The sequence below is a fragment of the Camelus dromedarius genome, chromosome 6 (assembly GCF_036321535.1).
Source record: "Camelus dromedarius isolate mCamDro1 chromosome 6, mCamDro1.pat, whole genome shotgun sequence".
NCBI classification, from domain to species: Eukaryota; Metazoa; Chordata; class Mammalia; order Artiodactyla; family Camelidae; genus Camelus; species Camelus dromedarius.
In genome coordinates this window covers 54,002,751-54,018,468 of record NC_087441.1, presented here as the reverse complement: position 1 = coordinate 54,018,468, position 15,718 = coordinate 54,002,751, and positions in this window count along the sequence as shown.

Genomic DNA, 15,718 nt, shown 5'->3' with positions numbered 1-15,718 from the left:
ACACATATTTTTATGGATGCCTTATATATCCATGAGTTTCAACAATTATGGGAGCAATAACATTCACTGATTGTTAAAAATTTTTTAAAAATGAAAGACTCATTTTTGTAGAAATTCCACCATACTTCTGATAGTATGAAATTGTAACATTAGACAGAAGTTACAGGAAGTGTAAGGGGCTATGGGAATTACCACATGAAAGAATTCCTTGAATTCTCACATTTGGTAAAGTTTGGATTCAAAATTTAAGAAGCATCCAACCCCTGGCCATCTGCCAGTCCTGGCCAGGTGCTGCTCAAGCCCTCAAAGAGCAGAATGGAAGGCAGAGGTACTTCACCAGAAATGCACCCTTGGCTGTCACCCTTTGGGAATTATAGGGAAATAAAACCTGAGTCACAAATGCATAATTCCAGCTCATCTCGTCAAATATGCAAATTACCAGGAAATCTGAACTCAGACCTCTCACTGGGTTTATGTTAGGGGTTGAAGTTGCATCCCCAAGGAAAGTATAGCCAGGATGCTGCTCAGAATTAAGCATCTCTCTGAATGGAGTGTTATGATGGGTATGCATTGCTAAATATCTAAGGGAACCAATGAAATAAACCCAAGGTCTTGCCAACAGTAGAATGTAAATTCTATAAGGACAGGAATTACTGTCTATTTTGTTCACTGCGGTATGCATCACATTGAACATTGAACATTTGTTAGTACCTGGTACTAAACAAATGTCAGGTAACTCTTAAATGAGCTTGAAAATGAGTAGGGCTCCTGAGCCGGAGTCCAGGCCCTAGACAGGCTTGTTGCCTGATCACCAGCCCCTCTGCCAGAAGTGAGTCCTTGTCCAAGTCACTTTGGTTAAGCCCACTTCTTCATCTTAAAATTGGGATGACAGTTATTATCTAACATGTTTCACACAGTTTAAAAATATAAAGTGTCTAATGCAGTACCTAGCTCAGGATATGATCTTCAATATTTGCATTGCTTTCCATTTTCCAGAGGAACAGAGAGAAGGTTGAAAAAGGACCAGATATTCTGAAGCCCTGGTCTATAGGTGAGTGAAAGGGATAAAATAACTAAATATCTGAAAATAAAGTAAGATTTGGGTTCTTCAAGAATTTAATTTAAAAAATAGGTATTCTAAATTTGATTTTTATTCAGCGATTAGCATGTTTTGCACATGTGGTGGTGTTGCTGGGCTTATTCAGGTTGGAATTTGGATAGGAATCATTAGCTCAGAGGCACAAAATGCCCCCTGGCTTTGCCTGGTATTGGCAGCAGAAATAGTGTTACCGAACCAAACCTGGGTCTGCTCACCTACACGCAGTAAAGCCAACCTACTGACACCAGGTTATGGTGAAGGAAAGTGCAGCATTTAATGCCGGGCACCAAGCAAGGAGTTCAGGACAGCCAGTGTTCAGAAAGCCCAAACTCCCTGATGGGTTTCAGCAAAGCATTTTTAAAGGAAAGATGAGGGAGGGGCACCCCAGGTTGTGTGATCAGCTAGGGCACAATTCTCTGGTCGGTTGATGGTGAGGTAACAGGACGGTGTCACAGGGGTTAATGTTATCCATCCTGATGCTCCAGTACCCCTGGGGGCCATGTGCTCATGGTCATCAAGTAGTTAACATTTTCCATTTGGTGGGGGTTTTCACATCCTTAAAACAATTTGGGGAATAATGCATCATATGCTATTATCTAGGCACTTGAGAGAGGAGCTAAAGCAGAGGATATGGGGGAGGGGTCTGCCCCCGGAGGGCCCATAGGGTCCTGCTCAGTTTCAACAATCCCTCGCCAGTCCCTGCTTGCTCCCCTCCCTCATCCTTAGTCTTCCTTCCCTCCTTCCGTCCTCAGTCTCTCTCTCTCTGTCTCAACTTTTACCTTTGTGCACTCCTTCCTGTGAACATAATTTAAATCCATGCTGTGTTTTCCAAAAGCTTGCAGTCACTGAACCCAAGTGACAGGTGACTCCAGATGCCCAGGAAAGCCCCCAGAGGTTTCACTGACCAAACTCCCACCACTAGTGGGCAGCCTAGCATATTTGTGGAGGAATGACTCATGCTGGCAGAGGTGTCCGCGTTCAGACAGAGAGAATGCCCACTCTCCTGCCCTGGATTCCAGCTCCAGGGGTCAAGGGATTTGTGAGTCCACCTGAGGTCATTTACCAGGTTCCCAAGCTTGACCAGTTCCATAGTGATGCATAGTGACGCAGTGTTGCAGGTTTGTGAAATCTAGACTATTTTGGACAAAAAAACAAAGCCAAAACAAACTAGGCTTTGGGTAGATCCCATATTCATATTGAGGAACACTGGGTTTCAGAGATTAGAATACATCAACTACAATAATAATTATTGTAATTACTGTTATTATAGTTAGCAATTACACCCAGATGCCTGCCCTGTGGCTATTGTACCCATGACTTTTGTCATTTTATTAGTTTTCTATCACTACTAACAAATTACCTCAAAATAGTGCCTTAAAACAGAACAAATTATAGTCTCACAGTTCTGGAGATCAGAAGTTGGAAAGTTGGAAAGTTGGAAATGGGTTTTAGGAGGCTAAAATCAATGTGTCAGCAGCGTTGTCTTCATCCTGGAGGCTCTAGAAGAGAATTCCTTTCCTGGCCATTTTGCCTTTGAGACACTTCGGGCATTTGACAGCCAGCAGTTGCTTCATTTCATTGTCACATCTCCTCTGACGTGACTCTCTGGCCTCCCTTTCCCCCCATCACACCCTTGTGATTATATTGGGCCTAATGCAGATAATCCAGGATAATCTCCTATCTCAAAATCCTTAATTTAGTCACATCTGCAAAGTACCTTTTGCAGGTTCTGGGGATTAAGAGATGGGTGTCTTTGGAGGACCATGCTCTGCCCAGCACGGTCATCGTCTTCAGAATATCCATATCCACCTATGTGGCTATGATCAGTTTAGTAAAATTCAAAGGTAGAAGGATGGTGAGAATGTCTGGTATTCTTCATTCAGCCCCACAGTCTTTATATTCCAATGAAACAACCTAATTGTTGAAAGAGTAAAACTATCTTGCTTGGGCAGTATTATTCTCTTTCTCAGAGTCTGCCTGAGAGCCATAGTAGCTCACCAGTAAACTTGCCACTACTTTGCTAGTTCTCTATACTACACGGAGAAGCAAGCAATTTTTCTTGGATCCCAACCTCTCCCCTTCTCTGGAGCACCCGTGTCTGAGAAGCCTCAGGGAGCAAGGATATGGATCTCCCTTGTGTGTAAAGCAGCATGACTAGGCTTCCTAATTATGGCAACTGAGAGACTCCAGAAGTCTACCACCTTTCTCTTCCTCCCACTCCATTACTTCCCTCTCAGCTTAGACTTTCACAATCACCCACCCTTTCCTTTCTTTGCGTTAGGGCTTTTCTCCTCTTCTCTGCTGTATCCACTTTTAAAAGGCAGGTACTCTTGGAGAAGGCAATCCATTTGTGGAAGAGTTTATCAGTTTTCTGGACTCTCTCTAGAAGAAGATAGCTGTCTGAAAAGTGGGAGAGAGAGGGAGAGGAGAGGGAGAGCTACCGGAAGAAATGGGAGGTGAGAGAGAAAGGAGCAAGAGAATAGTCAGAGGCAGAAAAGGGGCATCCACCACCCTTAGTGGGGCAAGGAGGCTCCACACCTGCTCTCCTCCCGGCTGCTTTTCTTCCAGCCGCTCTCCTTGTACAAACTCTTTAGAAATGAACAACATTGAAAGAAATAATTACCAAAGCCCGAGGGATGTAGCCAAAGCCATACTGGAAGAAAATGTGTATGTGTTTTTATTAAATGTATTTGTTAGAACACTAGAAAGATCGAAGGCAAATGAATTTGAAAGAAGCATTCAGGTCAAAAGCACAAGAAAAATAAAATAGAAATAAATTCAAAAAAGTTTTAAAGGACTGCAATGAACATTAGGGTGCATATATCTTTTTGAGTCTGTGTTTTCATTTTTTTCATTTTTTGAGGAACCTCTACACTGGTTTCCAATTTATATTCCCAACGCTAGTGTACGAGTATCCTCTTTTTTCCCACATCCTCACTAGCAGTTGTTATTTCTTGTCTTTTTGATAATAGCTAATCTGATATGTGTAAGGGGATATCTCATTGTGGTTTTGATTTGCATTTCCCAGATGATTAATGATATTGAGCATCTTTTGATATACCTGTTGGCCACCTGTATGTTTTCTTTGGAAAAATGTCTATTCAGATCCTCTGCCCATTTTTTAATCAGATCGTTTGTTTGCCACTGAATTGAATTGGTTCTTTACATATTTGGGATATTAGCTCCTTACCATAGATGTGATTTGCAAATATTTTTTCCCATTCAGTATGTTTCCATTTCATTTTGTTGATGGTTTCCTTTGCTGTGCAGAAGCTTTTTAGTGTGATGTAGTGCACTTATTTCTTTTTGCTTTTGTTGCTTTTGCTTTTGGTATCAGATTTTTAAAAAATCACTAAGAACTATGTTAAGGAGCTTACTGTCTATGTTTTCTTCTAGGAATTTTACGGTTTCAAGATCTTACTTTCAAGTCTTTAATCTATTTTGAGTTAATTTTTATGTATGGTGTAAGGAAGTAGTCAAGTTTGATTCTTTTGCATGTGGTCATCCAATTTTTCCAACACCATTTAGTGAAAAGACTGTCTTTTCCCCATTGTATAGTCTTGGCTCCTTTGTCATAAATGAACTGACCATATATGTGTGGGTTTATTTCTAGGCTCTCTATTCTGCTCCATTGATCCATGTACTATGCTGTTTTCATTACTATAATTTGTAATATAATTTGAAATCAGGGAGTGTGATGCCTTCAGCTTTGTTCTTTCTCAAGATTGCTTTGGAACCAAAACATTTTTTGAAAGACAACAGTGAAGGAAGACTTACCCTATGAGATACCAGAACACAATATAAAACCTTGTAGTATGATCTTAATATAGGAATAGGTTAATAAATCAGTGAATATAATAGTGACAGGACAGATCTAATTACGTATAGGGTGACATTTAAAATCACCCTGTGATATAAAGATCTAACTTTTTTCCCCCAAATGGACAGGCAAATTTCCAACATCATTGATTTACCAGTCCACCATTTCCCCTTGCTCCCTATTCCCAAGTAGCACCTGTTTCCTTGTCTCCTTTTTTCTCTCCGGTTCTCCTGGCATCAGATAACTTTCATAATGTATCTACTCCTCCAAATCCCTACTATTTTGCTTTTTACAGAAGTAGGAAACATTTAGTCAGAGTTGGGTTTTGGTTTGATTCCAGCGAGGTAATTTTGTTTGTCCATAGCAAAGTCATCAGCACAGTAATTCTCCCTCCTGGCCCCAGCCACAGAAAGTACCCCTGAAGATTTGGCAAGGGACAAAATAGTGAAAAGTCATAAAGAACAAGTAAATACTCCGGAACTAGTTTTCATTTCAAACATTATGAACACAGGGAATAGAAAACAGAATCCCAGAAGAACCCCAGAAAAGCTGTGGAAAGGAAATTGCAGCTAGAGCAAGCTACCTTAGCTAGTGAACCCAACTCCATCATTCCGGAGCTTGGATCCATGCTTGTATCCTCTGTCTGTCCATCTACAGGTCTTTCTCCCTGATTGTTACTATCTCTCTGACACTTTCTGTAACAGCCAGAGAACAACATAGTGATTACAAAACACGCTTGGCACTAGACAGACTTACATTTGAATCTTGGCTCTATCTTCCTGACTGTGTGATTTGGTGTAAGTCCCTTAAAATTTCTGATACTGTTTCCTCATCTGTAAAGTGGGGATAACAATACTACTCACCAGGTAGGGTGGCTGTGAGACATAATCCATGTGAAGGTATAGGGCTTGGCATGTAGCAAACATTCAAAAACTGTTAGCTATTCTTTTCTGTAACAAAAATATTAATCAAAGATGAAACATTTAAATAGTCATAACTCAGGTTTGGTTAGTACTTTATAGTTTAGAAGTTAGTATTTTCAGATACATTATTTCATTAATACATTTTGCCAACACTCTCTAGAATTTTTTATCTATATTACAGATATTTCAGAGGATGCATTTATCTGCTTACTGTTTTTAAAGTAGAGGGTGGGGTTTCGGTAGGGTATAGCTCAGTAGTAGGGGGCGTGCTTAGCAATGCATGAGGTCCTGGGTTCAATCCCCAGTACCTCCATTAAAATAAATAAATAAATAACCTAATCACACCCCCCCAAAAAAACCCCAAACAAACAAAAAAGGCATTAAGAAAAAAGATAATGTTTTTAAGTGGAGGGTAACCTAGGAAGTCTATGAAGTGCCCTTGCCCATGGAATTTCAGGAGCAGTTTCTTATTGTCAGCCCTGGCCCTTGCAGACACAACTCTGTCTTTTTATCCCAATAGGCTCCTCTTTTGCCAGCTTCTCCCCCTAAGCTTTAGTGTACACAGCCCCCTGCTGAATCTCATTTCTGTTGGATGTGGCGCTGGTAGCAGGGAGGCAGATGTGGGAGGCAGAATTCTATGACCTCTAGTGATTTTAAGCAGAGAACCCAGACGAGCCTGCCTTGACTTCTGGCCCACAGAACTATGAGATAATACATAGATATTGTTTCAAGCCTCTACCTTTGCTGTGACTAGTTATGGAGCAACAGAAAATGACTAGAGCAGGTAGCGTGAAAGTAAGGTTGGGTATGAGGTTGGTGGTGGGGGGTCTTGGCAATTGTAAAGGCTGAGGAAGATGTGCCCCCAACTCTTGAATCCACAAACCCAAGAGAGCTCAAGGATTGCATCCTCCCCCCACGTCTCACTCAAAATAAGAAGTGCCTGACAACATGCCAAAGCACTGTATGAAGCACTAGAGATAAGGTCAACAAGATCAGATCCTTGTGACCAGGGGTGACAGTATTGAAATGCAGTGTTATCATGTGAGACTAGTAAGAAAAAGCACATACTAGGAACCCAAAAGACAGGAGAGGAGAGGTCACCACACACAAAGTTACTCAAAGATTTTGCCAGTAAAAGGGGGAAATCACGACTGACTCATACTTAGCATAAAAAAAGAGTCCATGATTCTGTTTAACACATATGAGAGAGCCAGCAAGATTTACAATTGGTTCAAAGAATCAAAACACATGCAATCAGAGATTTTTTAAAAAAAGGAGAGGGATGATTAGGAAGAAGGAGGCAGGACAGGGAGAATGGGATGAAGCTACTGTTGAGGTCATCACAAGTCAGCCGGTAGAGGTCCTTAAATGACGGAAAACAGAGTTTGGTCTTTATTCTCCACGTGTAAAGGTCTCTTGAATGGACATTAGAGAGTCACAGACCTGTTTTAGGAGGATGATGGACATCAACATAAAGAATGGTTTGGAAGAGAGAGAGAGGCCAGGTAAGATGCTATTATTATTGTCCATGTGGGAGGCAAGCGTTTTTGTCCAGTTTTCTTAGGGGTACCTACTAAATAAGAGATCTTTGGAGGGGCACTGCTTACATATATCATCCCTGTAAGCTGGATGAATAGACGGTGGGTTGGGATTCAGAGGCTGGAGCGTGAAATGCAGTCAGCTATTTTCATGTTGTCACTCTTGGGGTATTTTATCTTTTTTTTTTAAGAGCTTTTGATTGAAGAGAAGCTCAGGATGTCCCGGTGTGAACTTTTTGACTTGCAGGTTCCCAACCCATGGCCACAGGCACAGTAACACTTGTACTTACAGAGAAAGCTAAAAATATCACTTCTGTCTTCAGATCTCAGCGGTGTGATCTAGTAAACTAGTATAGGAAGTTTCTGTTTCTGTCAAAAAAAAAATTCATGTACCTACCTACATTTTGATACAGAGTTTGAATATGTTTACTGTAAGAAACTGGAAGTGTTTATGCAAGTAAGAGATAATCTTGTTATTTAGCAGTGTAGCTTTATTAGAAAACTAGTGGTAGCCCTTTTAAATATAACTTTTGATTATGAAATTTCAGACACAATTAAATGTATTCACTATAATGAATCACCAGGGACACATCACCCAGAATCAATTAACATCAATTTATGGCCAACCTAATATTTCCTGTATACCTTCCCATTTTCCCATCTACTCTGGTTATTTTGAAGTAAATCCTATTTATCTTATGACTCTAAGGGCACCTTACCAAAGACAAGGACTGATCTTTTAAAAGAACCATAAAATAATGGCAGTCTTTTTTTTTTTAGAAAAAAAAGCTGTGGATGAGAAAAAGGTACAGACTTTCATATGGACTTACATTTGTTAAATTTGTTATTATTGCTTTCATTGAACTTGAGCAGTAAAGTCATAATATGGCTGTTAAACACTTCATGCACAAGAAGGTTTTGAAATTGTGTCTCACCCTCTCTGCACATTTCACTGCCCACCAGCTTCCCCTTTGCTGGTTTTCCTCCCTCTAAAAGGCTGGAGGAGTCTGTTGTTCATCAGAAGAGTGACTCTGTAATCTCATGATGCCAAAACTGAACTCATCCAGCTCATTTCTGTATCAGTTCCTGCTATAAGGCCATTTTGGGTTTTAACTGGTTGGTTGATTCAGATGACAAGTGAGTGATTCACATGAATAACAACATTCCATCCTTACCTCCTTGTTGGCCCCCTAACTTTGCCCCCCCCCAAATCAGGGTTCTTAGTGTCTAAAATGTACAACTAACAGCTCTACTTTGCATGTGAGTGACTAATTAATGTTTCATCTTTTAACCCAGAATCCAATAAAACAGACAGAAGATTCCTATACTCATGAATAGTAGGTCATACAGTAAAATTCCTAAACTTAACACAGTGACAGCTAAGATCTAGAGATCTGATAGCTGAATAATGGACCCAGAGACATTCAGGTCCTAATCCCTGGAACCTATGAAAGTACCTTGTCTGGAAAAAGAGACTTTTTAGGTGTCATTAACTTAAGGCTCTTGAGATGAGGAGATTATCCTGCTGAACCCTAAATGCAGTAACACGTTTCTGAATAAGAAGGAAACAGAGCAAGATTTGACACAGAAGAGAGGTGATGTGATCACTGAAGCAAGATGCTCTATTGCTGGCTTTGAAGATGGAGGAAGAGGCCATTAGTCAAGAAAACAGATTCTCCCCTGGGGACTCCAGAGGGAGCATGGCCCTGAAGACATATTGATTTGAGCCCAGTTAAACTGATTTCAGGCTTGTAACCTCCGGAACTATAAAACAGATGTGTGTGGTTGGAAGCCACCACGCTTGCTGTCCTTTGGTACAGCAGTCATAGGAGGCTAATGTCCTGCCTAAGATAACATGGCCGAGTTGAGGTATAGCTGCACTAGGTCCAATGTCTTTTGGCACCTGTTTTAATGAAAAAGATCTCCACTCCACTATTCTAATGCTCTCTAGGCAACTCCAGGTTTTACCTTGTGAAAAGCAGGATAGGGTATATGAGGTTTTCATAAAAGACACACAAATAAGGGAGAAAATAACTACATGTTAATAAACAGGGCATTCACAACATCCCGGTGTATATGACTTGTGACCAGAGTTCATCTTCAAGTTTCTTCCCACCTCTCCCAGCTCCCAGGAACAGCCTCAGACTGGACAGTGGTTTTACTGTCTTGGCTGTCAATCCCAAAGTATTTTTACTCTTTATCCTTGTTAAGTTTCTTAATACTCACAGATTAACCCTGTCAAGTCTTTTGCTAAAGAGTAGGGCTTATAGAGCTAGGGTGAAAGAAAATCATGAGGGTCAGGTTCACTGCTCATAGCTTTCCCTCCCCCTGGGGCTGCTCTGACCCTGCCATCCCTTGTCTCAGCCTGTGCTAACCTCCAAGTGTCCGGCACCCTGTGTGGTCTGCCACAGGACACCTGGCCCAGGCCTGCACCTGGAAATGTCATGTGCTCTCCAGGTGCTGAAATCTTCCTGAGCCCTGATCCTTAAGGGCAGTCATGGAGGCAAGTATCTGACCCTTAGCTGCTAGTAATGAAAACTCCATCCCAACAGACAGGAGACTTTGAATCAAGGAATAGATTTCTAATCGTGAGATTTCAGCTTATAAAACAGACTACCGGGTATATACCCTATTAGGGGGCTTATTTTGCATTCTCAAATCTCCTGGTAGACTGCAGCCTACTTGAGGTTGAGCCTCCTCATGTGCCTTTAGAATCCATGGCTTCAAAGAGGGAAAGAGTGTCCTGTCTTATGTATCTGAACTCATTAATTCATTCAACCAACATATACTGAGAGTCTACTATGTGCCAGACATTATTCTAACCAGTGGGAACCTAGTACTGGTTAAAGGGATAAATATCCCTGCCTTCATGGAACTTGAAGTCTGGTAGCTAAAGATAATAATCAAATACACATGCATGTATAAAAATTGATAGATAGTAACAAATGCTTTGTAGAAAAATCAAACACAATAAAGGAGATAGAAAGTGGGAGCAGTTACCATTTTATATGGAGTGTTCAAGTAGGATCTTATTAATTAAGTATCACTTATTTCGTTCACAAAGTGACTGAAGTTAGAGAAAGAGTGATGAGGGCATTTCGGGGAAAAGTGTTCTAGGCCAGGGGAACAGAAAATGCAAAGGCTCTGAGGCAGAATCATGCTTGACATGGTATTCATGTGAACTGGTGTTGCCCTTTCCCTAACACCTACCCAGAAAACCCAAGAAAAGAATCACAGGCCAGCAAAACTAGCAGTAGTGTAGCTGTGTCTCTCTGGCCCAGCACGTATATTCTTTGGTAGAGTACGAGGGAAATTGGAGGAAATTTCAAGATGAATGGAGGATTTCTTATATCATAGTAGCTCAGGGTACAAAAGTACAAGCTGATATTGAACCAAGGAATATTCCTGGAAAAGGAGATAAACACCAAAACTGTCACACACAGAAGTGTCCCAGGATGAATGTATACATTCTGTGATAAAACCAGACTTGCCTAATAATTTGGCAGGATTGATTTGTGAGACATATGAAAAATGTCCCATGAGTGTTATTACCAGGGTTCTGTCACCTACATGCCTCTCTGCATTCACAGCTGTGAATCAAGAGTGCTTGGATCCCTACATCACCCTACACATCTGGATACTCCCATCCACTAAGCCCTTATCAAAAACAGTAAGACTGAAAGAGGAAAAGACAAAGCCGTTTCTCTCTGCATCCCACTTAAACGTGGCTTTAATCATTTGGACTGTGGAGTTGATTGATCACCTTGAGTTATAGGATGTTAGAGTTTAGAAATTCTCTGACATGATCAGCTCATTTCTCAATGAGAAACTGTCCACAGTCCCCCAACCAGGGCCCGCCTCCTCCCACTCCCCACCTCCCGGTGCTCCATGGTGCTTCCTGGGCAGCAAATGAGTTCTACTGTCCACGAGGACCAAGAGCTTTTTACTTGTGTACAGTTTGAATTGTAATTGTTTGGGGATACACTTTGTTCTTTTGTTGAAATGTGAGAAACCGAATGACCACTTTAGCCAAAAAGAGGGTTTATTTGAAGGATACTGAGGCCTGATAAAGAAAACACTTTACGAGGGCAGCCCTGGGGTCTCAGCAGGAGGGCTGAGACGCCACCCTGTGGTGACTCAAGTCCAGCTGCCTGGTGCTGCTGTAATTTTTTCAACCCCAGATTTAAATTCCCTGCAAGAGGGACACTAACTGACCTCATGTGGGTCATGTAGTGGGTCATGGAGTATTAGGCATCCCTAGCAGAACCTCACAGAGGTGGGGCTGGTAACGAGAGATGCTGCCTAGAGAAAAACACCCCATCAGCTCCTAAAATGAACTCTGCCCCGGAATCTCACATGAGTGTCACAAAGGCTTGTTTGGGGGCCTTTTTGTGGCTTTAATGACTTGATTTTTAGACCTAACACCTTGAGTGATTGGTTTTGATTTTGATTCTGGACTATGCTTTGCAACCCAGTTTATCCCACAGCTTTAAAAAGAGCCAGTCTACTGGTACCTTGATCATGTTCTGGGTTACTGTTTAGCTAAAGCAGTCCTATCTCTTAGCTCCATAATGAACAGCTGGGAAGAAGCAGACTCAGGAGAGATGGAATGACTTACCTGAGATCCTATGGATGGTTAGGGGCAAGGTCAGAATCCAGGTATACTGATTCTCCATCCAGTGTTCTTTCCTCTTGCACAGAATTATTTTCAGTTCAGCATTTGGGAGCTAATCAGGAAAGGAAAATGGATAGAGTTATTGCTCAGACATCAGCAGATTCAGAAGAGATTGAAAATACTGTGCCTTTTGTATGCAGGGCTGGGATTGCGATTTGAACCCATTAAAAGTTAGAAGCAGAATGTCAACAGTGTTGTCCTGCTGGAATTGTAGACTTATTAGGAAGGTGGATGGTAGTTTTGAATCAGAAGATTTAAAGGACTTTGCGCTTTGCACTTTCCTGTACATGTGACAGGTGGGAAGGAAGAATTGCCAAGAGTTCAGAGACAAGGCACATGTAGCCAGTATGGGGAGTGAGCCCAGTTACCAAAGTTTACTGCAGCTCTATTATAAGATGGCTCTATCCCTAGAGCCCATGACAGCAGCCTCTCTCTTTGGGAGTGAAGAGCTCTACCAGATGCCTGCACCCACAACAGACCTCTCCACTACCCACAACATGCCCCTTCCGTAGAGTCTCCCTCTTTTGGAACCAGGGAGTGGCATCAGAGAAGTCCCACACTTAGAACCTCCCTGTTTTTAATGACCCTGGTCCTACAGAAGACAATGCAAAAAATAAACAAAAATTGCCATGGCTAAGTCAGAGAGGTTACTCAAAGGACAATATCCAAGGATGAGTTTATATGATAGAGCAAAGATTGACTCCCACATTCATGAGAGAAAATGTAAACAGTATTTAAATAAGCAATAGTATCTACAGCATTTTGTGTGAACACTCTAACTTGTGTTTACTATTTCTACTTTTATACTGGCTTTCTCTACTATATTGTAAGGTCCACGGGGAAGTATCTTTTTATCACCTGCCTCCATGCATCTGCAGCCCTGTGTATGGTGATTTGAAATACATGCTTAATAAATAAATGTTTGTTGCTGATAATAAAATGCGAGTTTATAATTTTTGTTTATTTTTAGAAATCAGTTGTATCTTAATGGAAGTTACAGATTTATTCCTCAATCTTTGCTGCATTTCCACATTGTAATCCCTTAAGCCTTTTAGGTAAATCCTCAGTTAGTAATAGAAATATGATTTTAGTCTGGATTACTGCAAAGCAGTGAGATTTGGCACAGTTTGTTGATAAAATTAAGAAGGCATGAAACTAGAAGAAACCCAAGCAGGTGCTGTGCAGAGTAAATAATTGTTTACTTTAAATACTCCTATTTAATAGTTATTTATACACTATATATGATGAATTCAATGTGAATATGTATTATAAAATATGGATACTTATATAAATAACATGATAAGGAACAACTATAATTTTAAAATCTTTTAAAAGCTGTATAGAGAGTGCTTTGCCATTCTGTATTAGTTTGCTAGGGCTGCCTTAACAGAACTACAAACTGGGTGGCTTAAACAGCAGAATTGTATGGTCTCGCAGTTCTGGAGACTAGAAGTCTGAGATCAAGGTTTTGGCAGGGTTGGTGCCTTCTCAGGGCTGTGGGAGAGAATCTGTTCTAGGTCTTTTGCCTAGTTTCTGGGGGCTTGCTGACATGCGTTGGTGTTCCTTGGCTTGCAGAAGCTTTGATCTCTACCTCCATCTTCACATGTCATTCTCCTAGGTGTATGTCTATGTCCAAATTCCTCCTCTTGATAAGAACACAATTCATATTGGACTGTTCATACTGGCCCCACTCCACTATGACCTCACCTTAGCTAAGTACACCTACTAGGACCATAGTTCCAAATAAGGTCAGCAGTGACCCTTTAAAAAGAAGCCAATTTAACTGTTTCCAGATTAACAACCAAACAAACACAGCTTACTGTGATTCAGTCTGTGCTTTTCTCTGTGGTTTTCATATTTCATTACCCTTCACTTGAATCTTTAATCAAATAAGCTTCCTCTTTTCCTGGAACCCATCTTGACTTTCCATATGCCGTTCCCTTTACTGGCACAGTCTTCTCTCCACCACCCCTTAAAATGCCCATCTCCTACTCTGCTGGTTCTACTCTTGCTCTGAGACCTTGGACGACTTTATTTAACCTAGCTGTGCCTCAGTTTCCTCATTTGTAAAATGGGGATAATAATTATACCCACCTCATGGGTATCAGAAGAACTAAATGAAGTAAAATGAGTTTAAGAGCTTAGGATTTTGAAGCATGAAAGGTACTCAATAAATATTAGCTATTATCATTGTTATTATCATTATCATTACTACTACTACTACTTGTTGGATTCAGTTTATGTGTCATTTCATCCAGGACTTCTTGCCTGACCCCGGGCAATCTCAGTAAGATGACCCTCATAAGTACTTTCAGGAGCCAGTCACCCTGCATTGGAATTGTAGTTGCCTGTTCCTTTGTCTGTTCTCTCCTCTCCCCACCACCTGTGAACACACACACACACACACACACACACACACACACACACACACACTCTCTTCCCACTAAGGTAGCTTATGAGCCTTCTAGGAGCAGGAACCATAACTGTCATTGTTACTATGGTATCTGTATTCCTAGTACCAGCTCAGAATTTTCTGTTATAACTCAAAGAATATGAATGAAACATGATTCCAGCATGATGTTGCTATCTGTTCTGCCAATTCTCCACTTCCTGGACCAGCTTTGAGGAGCATGAGCCCCTTGTCAAGGGTGGATTTGTGGGTGTCTATAATCTTGCAAAGATCAGGAAGTATTGTTAATGAAGTCTGGCCTTCCTGGCATGCCCACCCAGCTTAGGTACACTACAACTCCAGTTAGCCTTGGCAACACCCAGCAACTAATAAACTGAATCCTGCATGTCCCACTGGAGAGAAGAGGCTAACTGGACAAAACTGTCATCTATTTGGTTTGGACCTTTGTCTGGGAGACTCAGACCAGTTGCAGTAGCCAGCCACTATCTCTGAAATAATGTGGGTCCCAGCCTGACTGTTGATGGTGCTCACTTTTAAATTCATACAGTTAAATGAATGAGTGATACCTGCATCTCCCAGGGGAGAGGCCCTAATTTGTGGTGTTTGTTCATTTCCATGGTGTAAATAGTGCTACCTTAGTGGAAGTCAACTTGATGTTGTAAAATTCTTGAAAATATTATAAAAACTTTTCACAAGCCTTACAAGCTGGCTCTAGCACACCAGTCTGGTGGGTGGGTGGTGGGACTATGTACATTTTATTTCCATGAATAAATATTCATCATGACCGGAAAAAAAAAATCTGAAAGAAAGTGGTAATCTTGAGAGTGGCCTGGCTCAGATGATCTCTAGGCTTTCCCTTGACATATGTGCACCTCAGCAAGTAGGACTCTTTTCATGCAAGCCAGGTCTGATGCTGTCTCTCGTAAGGGGAAGGGTATGAAAGGCAGTCAGGCCCCCTGACTCCCCCACAATGTCTATGTCCTAATCTCTGCAACCTGTGAATATGTAACCTCACAGGGCAAAGGGGAGTTGAGTGCAAATGGAATTAAAGCTGCAAATCAAGTGACTTTAAAATAGGGAGATTACCCTGGGTAATCCAGGGGACTCAGTGTAGTCTCAAGGGTCCTTTAAAGTAGAATAGAAAGGCAGAAGAGAGAGAACCTAGCGAGACAGCAGCATGAGCAGGAATTGGCCTAATATTCCAAGCTTTCAAGATAGAGGAAGGGTCCACAGGTGAAGGACTATGGACAGTC